Genomic DNA, 14,632 nt, shown 5'->3' on the forward strand with positions numbered 1-14,632 from the left:
TCAGGTGTGTGCAAACCTGGAAGTTGGAGTTGGAGGTTTGAGCGAAACCTCTCAAATCTGTGGGTTCAAACCACATCTGCGCAGACAAGTTGGAGCGTGTGGACAGGAGATCGCCGCAAATCTGGCGCGAAACAGCTGTTTGCTCAGCCTAGTGTTTGTATTTGTGCTCACAGGGCATTAAAATGGCTGATACTCGTCAGTGTTCTCGAGAGTTTGTAAGTGAATTCATTGAAATATATAGAAACCACCCATGTCTGTGGAAGATTAAAGTAAAGAATATAGTGACTGAGACAAAAAGACAGCAGCATACAATGCTCTAATTGAAAAATTGCGGGTATTATTTCACTCAACTCTTGTTTCGATATTGCAGTTGAAAATTTCAAATCCTTGTAGCTCCTTCCTGTTGCTAGGAATCTTAATGTTACCGCCAGCCGTTCATGAGGAGAAATTGCCCTTCTCTATACAAGTATTTTTTCTCATAATATGAGGGGTTACAAGCTTTAAGAGATAATTATAAGTTTCGACATCCATCCGCAAATAATTTCGCCAGTCGTTAGGTTCGCCCTGCAACTCTCGCAGTAAATTTACGTGAGAAAACTGCTTTCGCTTTAGCAGCTACTGTCTACACCATTTTGACCACTTTCTCTGTTTCCTGCGGTTGGTCTGAATGTTTTTTGCAACACAAGTTGCGAACACAGACCACGACAAAACTTCCTCCATTTCTATATTTCAAAATAACTTAATTAAATTTTTGACGTTTACGGGGAGCGTAGTCGCTTGCCACTGATATTTCTTTTCTACACCGACAGATGGCGGGCGAGTAATAGACTGGGGTTTGTGTCGTGTGAACACACCACATTTGCAGCGATCTTTTGCATGTACAGACATCTGCGCCGATGTCTGCGCAGACAGATCGTTGCGTGTGGACGGGCCTTAAGAATATTCTATGTTGTCAACCGAGGCGCGTAGATTCTATGTTCTAACTTCTTTGTTGTCAATGATCACGAAATCATTTTGTAATATCTTCGGTTTTTTAAAAATAAATACAGACGATAGTCATCTTTGGTAGTATCGTGTGCGTGTTACTGACGTCTGTTTACATAGATTATGCGAAGAGATAAAACATCTGGAAAAAGCGAAAGATAAGATATTCAGCTAGACTACAGGTACATATACTCAAATGTGAGTTAAGTAAACATATTTTCGTGTACAATTTTTGTGATATTGCCGTTCCGGTCAAATGTTTATTTTAGTAATCAAGATATATTTCGATGAAATAAATCACGAATAAAAGTCTCTCAAATAGGTTCATTCCATTATGCCAGCGAAGAACGCTGACAGTAAATAGTGTGGATCTTAAGACGAATATATCTTAATGAATGTCGTATATATGTCAGGTATCAGCCATTGAACTGTTGATACAGGACTAGATAACTGTAATTACAAATTGTAGTCGGACTTGTATGTGCCTGTCAACGCCTAAAACATAACTTGGATCCATTGGCGAGCACATAGTACGTGTGTTAGTGCCTTTACGTGAGCGTGCTACTAAACCTATCGCTTCTCTTTGCGTATCATCATGAGGTCAACTTGCAGTCGTACTTTTACGTTCGGCGCAGTTGACTTAGGACCCCGTTTAATTGTTAATTTTTTCTTTCCAGGAATTAAAGTAGAACTTGTCCATTCACTATTATGTTCATTTTTCTGGAAGGTAGCGTAAATCTGGAATGGATAATGATATAAAAAAATTCAGTTCCCCAAGAATACCTTCCTAAGAACATGTGGTAAAAATGTGCCATGAATAGACATTACAGTATTAGCCATCTCCACATCTGGTACTTTTCATACCCGAAAATCATAGTTTTTTGGGGTTTCCTCAGGAACCACTCATGAAAGTATAGTGCAATACAAGCTGCTTGATGTTCACCCTTGACCACACCTAATGCAAAAGAACGAATTAATTTGATGTGTATAATGTTTAAATTTTGACCCTGTATTGTAGGATAGCTACAGAATGCCCACTCTTTTGATAGATATGCAAATGGTTGTTAGGCCAAAGGCTATCCAAAACACTTGACCCCTTACCTCTGTGGTCAATAAAACATTCACATTTTTGTATGAGGTTTTTTGGAGCATATTGGTACTTCATCTGTTGATATCTGTCAGTCCAAAATAACAAGCTTTGTTCTTCCTACCAATAAATCCCCAATCCACAGCTTCATTTGCTGTCCAATGTGATTTTAGTTATGTTCATAAGTGTTGGTTTGGTAATGACCCAAATGCTTTCCAGAAGTTAGGAAATACTGCATGTACATGATTGCATTGATTTTCATTGATCTGTTACTCTCAATGTCATATCAGAAAAGTGCAAGTTGGGTTTCATGTGACCAATGTTTTTGAAAGGTCATTCTGTCATGGAAATCTCACTACCTATGAGTTTAAATTGTGGTTAGGCAGATGATGTCAAGGATATTCGGCAGTAGTTTTAGTGATCACTTGTGCTGTCATTCTTGCAGACAGATGTGACCTCTGTTTTCTTCCAACTACTGAGTACAAATTTTTGTTTGAGGGATCTATTGTAAAGCCTGACCCACCTCCAAATTGGACACTGCTCATTAACACATGGCTTCCTACATCAGCAAGATGCTCTCATAGTCTGTGGTGTACAGCTGACCATAATTAAAGTTTTAATAGTGTGTGTTTCATATTCATACCAGAGGGCAGTGACTAGTGTAAGTGGGGACCTGTCCTCTGTCTTAGCTAATGGTGGGATGAGTGTCGCATAGCATTTAGAATTGTGTGTATTTGTCTGAACTCCAACCTAAGTCTTAGATGGAGGTTTTGGTGTCACAGTGTCTCTGGTTCATGAATATTTTAAATTGATTGAATTATTTTTGAGTGTGTCATAAAATAACTTCCCAGAAAATTTTCCTTTTTCCCGGTATAGTTTCTTGTTTCTTTTTAACCTTCATTGATCTTAACCACACCAGTCCCATCATATTTTCGCACAGACGCTGAAGACCTTGATGTAATTTGCTCACATTATTCCGTCACCAACAGCTAATATCTGTAACACACATTTTGCACTGGTGTCAAAATTAAACTGGTGCAGTGATCCTGAATCTTAGGAAAGGAAGTTGAAAACAGAGCTCAGTTTTACTGCTTTTGCTTTACTGCCCTTAATTTCAGTTCCTGTTACTTGAGTGACTTCATCACTGGTGCCACCAACAAGCTCCTCGTACGACCAGAATTTCTTGGATTTTAGGAGAGATCCTTCAGTAAGATTCAGCTACGGTTGTTGTGGAAAGCTCCTCTCATTGCTATTTTGATTGACAATCTAAAATATGTTTCATTTAGCATCTCTCTATCCATAGGCTTATGATTTGTTTTACATATTTTATGCAGTAGTCACAATTTTCTTAGGGTTTTCTTTACAGAGACTGTATACCAAGGACTGTTCCTCTCATTGTAAGTATTCTATGAGGTACACACCTAGACAGTGCTTGGTCAGTTGTACTTTTAGATGTGAGCCACAGTTCCTCTACATGCTCTTGCCCAGGGTAAATGTTTCAAGTTCCTCTTGAAGGTTTGACATCACTGGCTCCTTATTTGGCTTACGGGGCAGCATGTAAATATTTCTGCTTGTTTTAGTTTCCCATTGTATTTTAATAATAATTGTTGCTACAAATGTCTTTTTGTCGTGTATACCAGTTTCATAATGGACATGCTCAATGAGGTTAGGTCTGTTTCCATCATGCGTGGGCTTCAAAACTAAATCTACATCTATACTCTGCAAACCACTGTGAATCACGGAAAGGATGATTAAGTGCCTCTGTGTTGTAATTAGTCTAATCTTGTCTTCATGATTACTATGGGAGCAATATGTAGAGGTTTATGATATATTCCTAGATTGACCACTTAAAGTTGGTTCTAGAAACTTTCATATGATAGACATACGCTATTTTCAAGTGTCTGCTAGTTCAATTCCTACAGCATCTTCATGACTCTCTCCCTTGGGCTGAACAAACCAGTGACCATTTGGGCTGCCCTTCTTTGTATTCTTCAGTATCCCCTGTTGGTCCTATTTGGGACAGGTCTGCTCTACGCAGAGTTCAGAGAAAACACTCAGTATTTTCACAGGATGTTTTGTAATGCCCTCCACATATAAAGTAATCCACAAGTGAGATGAAGTTTACTCTAAAGTTTACGATTACATCTTGTTCTGTGTGAGAGTAGTAGATGGCAGCAATAATTCAGTAATGGAAATAAACAAAACTATACATACATGCTATCATGATCATGACGTGCTCTCATCCTTGGACAAAGGAAACAAGTCTTTTGGCTGTGGTTGAAAATAATAAATCCAAGTAAAACGCGAGACGTAGCAAAATTCTGTTAAAGTTGCCAGTTCATTACTCAAAATAATGTGAAACACAACAAAAGCTTAAAAATCAATTATATATGACAGATAATCAATTGCAGAAATGTATTAAACATTGGTATTATCACATTCTTTGTTCAGAAATTGTAATTATAAATTAAAAGCAGCTCAGAACATAGAAGTTATGTTTGAAGGTAACAAAATCAGTAAACATTATTATGTCATGGAAGTTACATCAGAATAAACTAGTATTGCAAACACATTTGCGGTATCTGGTTCAGTTTTGTTTTTCGCAGGATCTTTCTTGGTGACATTGGGTGATATTAATCATCTGAGAGACTTCACTTATTTGCACACAATACTCCAACTTGTACAAATGTATAGTAGCTCTTAATTCCTGAAACCTTCCCAAACTTTATGTAAAATAATCGAATCTTTTAAATTTTTGTGGAATGCTTATTAATTTTTGGGTTGATCTCTTTGCAGCAAAACAGTATGACCTCTGACTCTCACTTCAGTTACGCTTCTTACAGATCCATCTTTCATGCCCACAACCTGAACTGGATTACAATATTCACTCTCGGAAAATCCTGTGATAGTATTATTTAGCAAGCAATAAATTTGCAACTGCATCATTACCAAATACTGCACACAAAAATTTATGGATGTGCACAAAGCTTTCTTTTTCTGCAACTAAGAATTCAGTTGCAACACTTTGCTTGTAACACGTCTTCTGTAGATGCATTTTTGGTGGTTTATTGAACCTCTGCCAATTTTCAGTATTATTCAAAATTTTGCACACATGCGAAGGGGATTTGAACCGATTTGAACCACTTAAAGAAATAGAGTAGAAAAAGAATGGGTAGCTCTGAGGGATGAGGTAGTGAAGGCAGCAGAGGATCAAGCAGGTAAAAAGATAAGGGCCACTAGAAATCCTTGGGTAACAGAAGAAATATTGAATTTAATTGATGGAAGGAGAAAATATAAAAATGCAGTAAATCAAGCATGCAAAAAGGAATACAAACGTCTTGAAAACAAGATCGACAGGAAGTGCAAAATGGCTAAGCAGGGATGGCTAGAGGACAAATGTAAGGATGTAGAGGCTTATGTCAGTAGGGGTAAGGTAGATACTGCCTAGAGGAAAATTAAAGAGACCTTTGGAGAAAAGAGGAACCACTTGTATGAATATAAAGAGCTCAGATGGAAACCCAGTGCTAAGCAGAGAAGGGAAAGCAGAAAGGTGGAAGGAATACATAGATTGTCTATACAAGGGCGATGTACTTGAAGACAGTATTATGGAAATGGAAGAGGATGTAGATGAAGATTAAATGGGAGATAAGATACTGCGTGAAGAGTTTGTCAGAGCACTGAAAGACCTGAGTCGAAACAAGGCCCCGGGAGTAGACAACATTCCATTTGAACTACTGATGGCCTCGGGAGAGCCAGTCATGACAAAACTCTACCATCTGGTGAGCAAGATGTATGAGACAGGCAAAATATCCTTGGACTTCAAGAAGAATATAATAATTCCAATCCCAAAGAAATCAGGTGTTGACAGATGTGAAAATTACCAAACTACCTGTTTAGTAAGTCACAGCTGCAAAGTACTAATGCGAATTCTTTACAGACAAATGGAAAAACTGGTATAAGTCGACCTCGGGGAAGATCAGTTTGGATTCCGTAGAAATATTGGAACATGGGAGGCAATACTGACCTTACGACTTATCTTAGAAGAAAGATTAAGGAAAGGCAAACCTACGTTTCTAGCATTTGTAGACTTAGAAAAAGCTTTTGACAGTGTTGACTGGAATACTCTCTTTCAAATTCTGAAGGTGGCAGGGGTAAAATACAGGGAGCGAAAGGCTATTTACAATTTGTACAGAAACCAGATGGCAGTTATAAGAGTCAAGAGACGTGAAAGACAAGCAGTGGTTGGGAAGGGAGTGAGACAGGGTTGTAGCCTCTCTCTGATGTTATTCAATCTGTATATTGAGCAAGCAGTAAAGGAAACAAAAGAAAAATTCGGAGTAGGTATTATTAAAATCCATGGAGAAGAAATAAAAACTTTGAGGTTTGCTGATGACATTGTAATTCTGTCAGAGACAGCAAAGGACTTGGAAGAGCAATCGAATGGAATGGACAGTGTCTTGAAAAGAGGATGTAAGGTGAACATCAACAAAAGCAAAACGAGGTTAATGGAATGTAGTCGAATTAAATTGGGTGCTGCTGAGGGAATTAGATTAGGAAATGTGACACTTAAAGTAGTAAAGGAGTTTTTCTATTTGGGGAGCAAAATAACTGATGATGGTCTAAGTAGAGGGGATATAAAATGTAGGCTGGCAATGACAAGGAAAGCGTTTCTGAAGAAGAGAAATTTGTTAACATCGAGTATAGATTTAAGTGTCAGGAAGTTGTTTCTGAAAGTATTTGTATGGAGTGTAGCCATGTATGGATGTGGAACATGGGCGATAAATAGTTTGGACAAGAAGAGAATAGAAGCTTTCGAAATGTGGTGCTACAGAAGAATGCTGAAGATTAGATGGGTAGATCACATTACTAATGACTCCTCATTAGTAGAATAGAATTGGGTAGAAGAGGAGTTTGTGACACAACTTGATGAGAAGAAGGGACCGGTTGGTAGGACATGTTCCAAAGCATCAAGGGATCGCAAATTTAGCATTGGAGGGCAGTGTGGAGGTTAAAAATCGTATAGGGAGGCGAAGAGATGAATACACTAAGCAGATTCAGCAGGATGTAGGTTGCAGTAAGTACGGGGAAATGAAGAAGCTTGCACAAAGCATGGAGAGCTGCATCAAACCAGTCTCAGGACTGAAGACAACAACAGCAACAAGAATGTTTTCCTTGGAATTATGAATGACAATTCAAGAAATCTATCTCTATAACTTACTAATGTAACGATTCTATGACTCGTATGATCACATTTAGTGTTCAATAATTGCCTTTCGAATTTGTTGTACAGTGCTTTCCAAAGTTGTGCATTGTTGTTGGACACAGTAACTAGTGTAATTATTAAGTGTTCTTATTTTGTACACATTCCCTTTCTACATTAATAGTTCCATTGCTGTGCATTTTCACTTGACCAGCAAGGTGTTGGATCAATGCTTGTCACAGATTATTGGGAACTTGTTTTAACATCAGTTATCTCAGAGTTAAGTGTTTTGCTTGGTCTAAAATTCTGAGCACAGTGCCCTTTGTTTTGAATTAATTGAATTATTTATTTCCTTTTTGAACACCACTAATCATGCTCCTTAATTCATTATGGCTTTGTTCAAACTTCTTATCGAGAGAATCTTTGGGTCACCTGGTGAATTTATCTATAGTGCTGATGTTCTTGTTCACTTCTTGCAGACCCCCTCCCCCGGAGGGGTCAACGCTCTTCGGTGAATGTGTTCCAAAGTTTCAATAGCCCACCATCAGAACAGTCCCTTATTTGTTTTGCCTTTGTTTCTTCATTCTCCATATCCTCCCCTTCTCCTGCTATGATGATTGATTTTTCTCTTTGTTTCTTCTTCCTTCCTTTGCACTCCAGAAGGCCGGCCCATGAATTTGTTGTGTTGTGGGTAACAGGGTAATGCTTCATTCCCAGCACCAGATCAATAGGTGGGGATTGCAAATACCCTCTGGCACAGATCAGGCACAGATATTGGTGATTGCCTGAGCTGTTACCTTCCCAGCTGCCAAATGGTCTCTCTGTCAGGACTTCCGGAGGTGTGAAAACTCATGTAAGGCAGGTGAGCCCCCCTCTAAGAGGGCCTCCAGTGGAAAGGAGCATACCATCAAAGAACTGACAATCATGCAGATTTTTTTGCAATGAGCCAATCACCATCTCAGTTTGAGTCTACTAAAGATAAATAGAATGAGGCTACAGATTCCAAGACTCTCTCAACTGTAACTTGGTTCCTCATGATATTGCGTACCGAATGAGATCAGTCTTTTGCTACGGTTAATCCGTTCATTATTCAGAAAGGTATTGATGCAATTGCAGGCCCTGTGAAATCCTCCTCTAGCCTACATAGTGGGTCCTTGCTTCTAGAGACCAATTGTGATTTTCAACCCCAGCAACTGCTTACTGCATCACTCCTCCATTTATCCTATTTATGTCAAGTCCTATTGTACACTGAATTCTTCACGTGCTGTTATATACACTTGGCTGCTTGATGGTCTGACCGAGGGAGAAATCCAAACTTATCTCTCTGATCAAGGCATCACTGCAGTCATCGGGTAATGAAAAAGGTTGGTGCAAACATAGTGCCTACTTTCACTCTTTTTTTCACATTTGGTTGATTAGTTCTTTCATCGAAAATTAAGGCAGAATGTGAAGTCATCATGGTCCGACCGTAATTCCAAACCTGATGCATTGCTGCCAGTGTCAACACTACAACCACACTGCCTAGGGGCCTCACCACTCTTTGGTGAGTAGCGCCTGGCTAACATGGGGCCCCAGCCTTCACAGCACTACTTCCTCTTTCTGTACTGCAGACCTAAACTTAATCTCTTACCTCCTCTGCCTATCTATTGGATGGTCCTTTTTGTGCAGACTCAGCTTGGACTTAATTCACTATTATAGTGTTGATTTCCAGTTTCACTCGTGGCATTATTTTCACCTTCCATTAACAATTATATGGTCTCCATTATTGGATTTGACATGCCATCTTTTCAATTTTTAAGGAAGTATGGGTTGTGCAGGGAAGGTCACCCACTGTGATGTATGCTCCACCTCTGTGCCCTTCCATTATGGCACCCTTGCTTCCTGTTGTCATAGTATGCCCAAGACCCAGCACAGTAACCATCCTGTTGGGGGTGGGGGTTCAGATGGCCCCAGCAGTATCATCGAATGGAAAGGCTTCGTGTGATGCAACGAAATATGATCCCAGTGTATTCCCTTCCCATGCCTTGCTGTGGAATGTAGGACTAGGAGAAAATGAGAGAATAATCCCCCGTGATTGTCATTGCCCACAACAGTCTCAGTATGGTCCAGGGCATCATCTTTCACTATTATCTTCTTTTGGAATCTGACAATGAGCTATGGACCAACTTAGAGGGACAGGGTGTGCACTTCATCTGCCATGTCCATAGGGGACCAAAACAAAATAGAGTTGCCACTGGGGCTCTCATCTTGGTTTTATAGGGTGACACGTCACCTGAGAAGGTCAAGGTGATTATCACTAGTGTGATGTGGAACCCAATGTTCATCCTCCTATGAGATGCTTAAAGAGTGTGAAGTTTGGACGTATTACTTCCCATTGGACCATTGCCCTGTCTTCAGAAATTGTGAACATACATTGCACCCGAACATTCCGTGTGTGTAAACTGTGATGAGCTAGATTCTTTCTGCTTACCAGATTGCTCCATTTTTAAGCTTGAGGAGAAAATCCAGGTGTATAAGACTCTGGACAAGTCCACATATCAGGAGGCCAGAAAAAAAGTATGATCATCTCATAAACGACAGTCATATGCTACAGCTGCAACTTCGGCACCTTCTCTGTTGACAATGGTTTACTCAGTTGCGCCTCTGACAGTGGTCCCTTAAAGTTGCCCAATAACCTCTGTCCCCCGCTTCCACCTCTTCAGAAGCATTCTTCCAGGGACACTAGTCCCCACCCCCAGCCAGAGGTGCCCCGTTCTCCTCTGGCTTCCCTAGCTAGGAAGAGATCCTGTGGGGACCCTCACTTCCCGACATTGGCCGATGGCTGAAGGAACCACAGACCACTGGCTGTCGGAATTCTTGTTCTTCCTTTGTCCCTGAAACCAGTTCAGGGAAACCTTCCCAGTTCTTGTCTTCTGTGGAGCAGGACAAGGACGACGAAAGAAAGATGTCTAAGACAGAGGAAACTCTGGTGGCCCCCTGTGTACTCCTCCTCTACATGTACTCCTTTGTGTCCAAGGTGAAGATTCAGGTGGCCTCTGAGGCACCAAATCTCAACAGGCAGTGTACTGCAGAACCTGTGTCAGTGGTTCCCTGACATCTCAACCGGTGCCAGCACAGTATTCAGACAGTCTGATCCTGCAGTGGAATTGTAATGGATTTTTCCACTACCTGGCTCAGTTACAGCAACTTTTAAGCAGTTACCCTGTGTTCTGTATTGCCATCCAAGAAACATGGTTTCCAGCAATTCGTGCCACTGCCTTTTGTGGCTTCCAAGGTTATTTTAACTGACTGTGAGATGCTATCGGGTGGAGTTTGTAGCATACGTCCTGGATTCTGTATATAGTGATCTAGTGCCTCATGATACGCCTTTGGAGGCCATGTCTGTTTGGGTAAGGGCACATTAGGATTTTACCATCTGCAACATTTATCTCCCTCCCAGTGTCATGTCCCAGGATGTACTGCTGCATTACTTTCTCAGCTCCCCCCACCGTTCCTAGTCTTCGGCAATTTCCCACACCCATACCTCTCTGTGGGGTGGAGCAATGATCACTTTCCATGGTGAAGGCATCAAAACTTTACTGTCACAGCTCGATGTTTGCCTCTTAAACTCTGTGCCTCCCCCCCCTCCCTCCCCCTCCCCCCCCCCCCCCCCCCACACACACACACTTCAGTTTGGCACACAGAACTTATTCAGCCTTTGATCTTTCCTTTTACAGCTCTGATCTTCTACCATCTACCAACTGGAGAGTCCATGATGACCTGTGTGGTAGTGACAACTTCCAAATCTTCCTGTCCCTTTGTCAGCATTGCTTCCCTGGACAGCCACCCAGATGGGTTCTCCATAAAGCTGACTGGGATGGGTTTATCTGTGCTGTCCTTCTTAGCTCCTGATTACAAGGCCATATCGATGTGGCTATTCAGCATACAACAGCAGCCATTCCATTGTCAGCCAACCAAGCCACCCCCTCCTTCCCCTCCCCTCCGGTCAAAAGACGGTATGCTGGTGGACTGTAGAGATTGCTATAGCCATTAGAGATCATAGGCAGGCTCTCCAACACTGTAAGTGGCACCCTTCACTGGAGCATCTCATTGCCTTTAAATGGCTCCATGCCCAAATCTGCTGCCTCATGAAACGATGTGAGCAAGAATCTTGGGAATGGTACGTTTCCAGTATTGGATCGCGTACCTTTCCATGTCAGGTGTGGACACAGATCAGACAACTCTGCAGCTTTCAGTCCCCTGCAGTTGTCCCAAGTATTTCCTTAGATGGTGCCATTGTGCTGATACAGGCGTTGTCGCCAACATTTTGCAGAACATTATGTTCACGCATCTGCGTCTGAGAACCACCATCCCACCTTTCAGCTCATAAACAGTGGGTGGAGCGATTGCACATATCTTTGACTACCCCACTACCTGGAGCCATGCAACAGTTCATTCAGTGAGTGGGAATTCTCCAGTGCCCTAGCTCGTTGCGCCGATACAGCCTGAGGACCAGACCGCATACACAACCAAATGCTGAAGCATCTGTCATTGAATTGCCAGTGTCACATTCTTGCCCTTTTTAATCGCATCTGGAATGAGGATGAGTCTCCATCTCATTGGTGAGAAAGTGTGATGGTTCCAGTACTGAAACCAGTAAGGACCCGCTGGAATTGGACATTACCAAGGCCACCCATTACATCCAGCAACACATGCTTTTTAATTACCATATGCTCTTGATTCTCTCAGTGCCCTTCAGAAACTCTGAGAGCAGTACACAGTCCATCCCTTAGTGCAACAGGTGCAAGAAAGCTACCACTTGCTTGCTGTTGAGGGAACCACCATGACATTCATGTGGCTTCCTGGTCCTGTCAGTCTGACAGGAAATGAGGCTTCTGCCAAGGCTGCAGTCCTACCTCGGCTTGCAAGCTCTTCGATTCTTTTGGATGATCTCCATGTTGCTGTCTGTCAGTACATAGTGTCACTTTGGCATCACCGCTGGTCCTCTCTTCACAGGAACAGGTTGCGGGGAATTAAACCTCTCCCAGCGGCGTGGCTGACCTCCTCTCAGCCCTCTCATTATGAAGAGGTCATTTGAACTAGGTTGCAAACTGGACACTGTCTTTTTAGCTATTGCCTTTGTTGAGTGGTGATCCCCTACCACTTCATGCTCATTTTCATCAACCTTTGACTGTTTGCCATTTTCTGACTGAATGCCCTTTTTAATTGCTTACATTCTAGTGTATGTTTGCTGTCTGAGTTATCAGACATTTTAGCGAACGACGTGCAGGCTGTTGGCCACGTTTTACTATTTGTCCATTGTATCAATATGGCAAAGGACATTTAATTTTTGGTTCAGGACTTCCGCTGTCTTTATGGCATATTTTGTGGAGCTTCCTCCAAGGAGAAGTCCTTGGATTTAGCTGTTTTCTTTCGTTGACAGAGCGAGGTGGCGCAGTGGTCAGCACACTGGACTTGCATTCAGGAGGACGATGGTTCAAACCCACATACAGCCATCCTGTTTTAGGTTTACTGTGATTTCCCTAAATTGCTTCAGGCAAGTGCTGGGACAGTTTCTTTGAAAGGGCATGGCCAACTTCCTTCCCCATCCTTCCATAATCCTATGGGACTGATGACCCGTCTGTTTGGTCGCCTCCCCCAAATCAACCAACCAACCTTTCGACAATTGAGCTTAACACATATTCGCTTTTAACTTCTTTTATTTATTAGTATTGTAAGGTTATGATATAAGACGCTTACGAACTCAGTTGTTTTTGCACCCTAAAACATAACCAAAAATCTACTTCTTGCAGAAAATAAAATATGTCATTATTACTTGCTGCTGAACCTCTAGACAGTGGTGTTGCAATCTCCAGTGTTGAGCTTGGTACTGGCTTTGCGATTTGAAATAGATCTGAAAGTTCATTGCTTTGACTTCAAAATTGTTACTGGTGTCAAAGTTCACAACCTTTTCCACAGCTGGTTTTACATCCTCAATCACACTAATATTTTTGGTGGCATAAGGCAGTTCAAAATAACAAGTGCTAATAATGTTGAACAGTTCTGTAGTGTACCACAATAGGAAAGCTCAATCCACACACTCTTCTACAATTCTCCAGCACACTTAACCCAACTCTACATGCTGTAAGCTCTGTTGAACCTCACCCTGTGCTGTTGTGAAGATTGTCAGATGGGACATAAAGATTTTCGTGGAATAACATCCTGAAGCACCTGTCGCTTAGCTGTCTGTCTTCTGGTGTCCTAATAACTGTGACTAATGTTACTTTTATTACCAAAATTATTTGACTGTACTAATTATTATGAATTGAAGCTAGAGGTTCTGAATAATGATCACTAAAGGTTCCTAATAAAATTATGAACAAAATTTTATCTTAGCCATGTTGATTTAATAAATGATGGACTTCTATGAAGTTCATTTTTAGTAAAAAATAATATGAATGAAAAATAATTGATTAGTATCACTGACTAATACACAATATGAAATCATTTGAGATCAGAATTTCTTCTATGTGCACAATAGTGATCATGAATGTACACAAGATAGAGAACGACAACCGTTTTCTCACCCTGCACGTCCTGCATTGTTAGTAAAAAAAAAAATTGCTAGTATTATTTCCTGAGGTTATTGGTTTTGCTGTTGCATTACTGTTCCTGTCCAACATTAACGAACATACAGCTATAATTAAATAAAGAAAATAAACAAAACAGTAACTAATGCTAATGTGAGTATGGTATGCTCACACTGTACCCAGTATTATGAAAGTCCTACTGCTTTTTAGGAATGCGTAAAATGCTGGGACTTTGTTGTAAATGCTTCACTAGTTGATCATTAGGTTTTTAATAGTCTTCTCTGTGAGGGTGCAAAGACAAAGCAAACCTAGACAAAATTAACTGTAATAATAGATAATAGTAGTGAGTGCTTTGTCAGCATTGTAAAAGACAGTTCCAGTAGTAAGGAAAGAATTCTCTTTGTATGAAGAAGGTATATGCAGCGTGACTGAAGCAAATAAGTTATCAGTAGTAAGCTGGTACATGTGACAAAAGCTTTGTTCAAGAAAAGTGTTCTTGTGCTATGGAATTGTGAAAAAAGTGTGTTATTGTGTACATCTGAAACTTATTATTGTCTAAAAGTGAATTTTAACTGTGAGATATCCAGAAAAGAAAATAATTGAAATACTGTACTGTAGAAAAATGTTCACTATTTACATTAATAAGATAAAACTCAAAATGAAGTACTGTAATGAGGACTGATTTATGGTCCATGCCAAAATCAACTGCCGCTTGGAGTACCAGATGATATACAGGAGACAAGGGGGCGAGGTGGGGGGAGGGGGGGGGGGTGGAGGCTAGATGCAACACAG

At 40.9% G+C, this 14,632-nt stretch overlaps 1 protein-coding gene across 2 annotated transcripts in view; it reads left to right on the forward strand.

The window, feature by feature from the left end:
- Positions 1-910: 910 nt before the first annotated feature.
- The window catches only part of LOC126188155 (polyisoprenoid diphosphate/phosphate phosphohydrolase PLPP6), a 38,594-nt gene continuing 24,872 nt past the window's right edge, over positions 911-14,632 (forward strand). Inside the window, exon 1 of one of the 2 annotated variants that reach the window (XM_049929666.1) lies at positions 911-1,182. The gene's annotated coding sequence lies outside the window, so the exon portion shown is untranslated. The remainder of the gene's footprint in view (positions 1,183-14,632) is intronic. The other variant, XM_049929665.1, reaches the window with a different exon arrangement.

The sequence above is a fragment of the Schistocerca cancellata genome, chromosome 5, assembly GCF_023864275.1.
Source record: "Schistocerca cancellata isolate TAMUIC-IGC-003103 chromosome 5, iqSchCanc2.1, whole genome shotgun sequence".
Classification (NCBI taxonomy): Eukaryota; Metazoa; Arthropoda; class Insecta; order Orthoptera; family Acrididae; genus Schistocerca; species Schistocerca cancellata.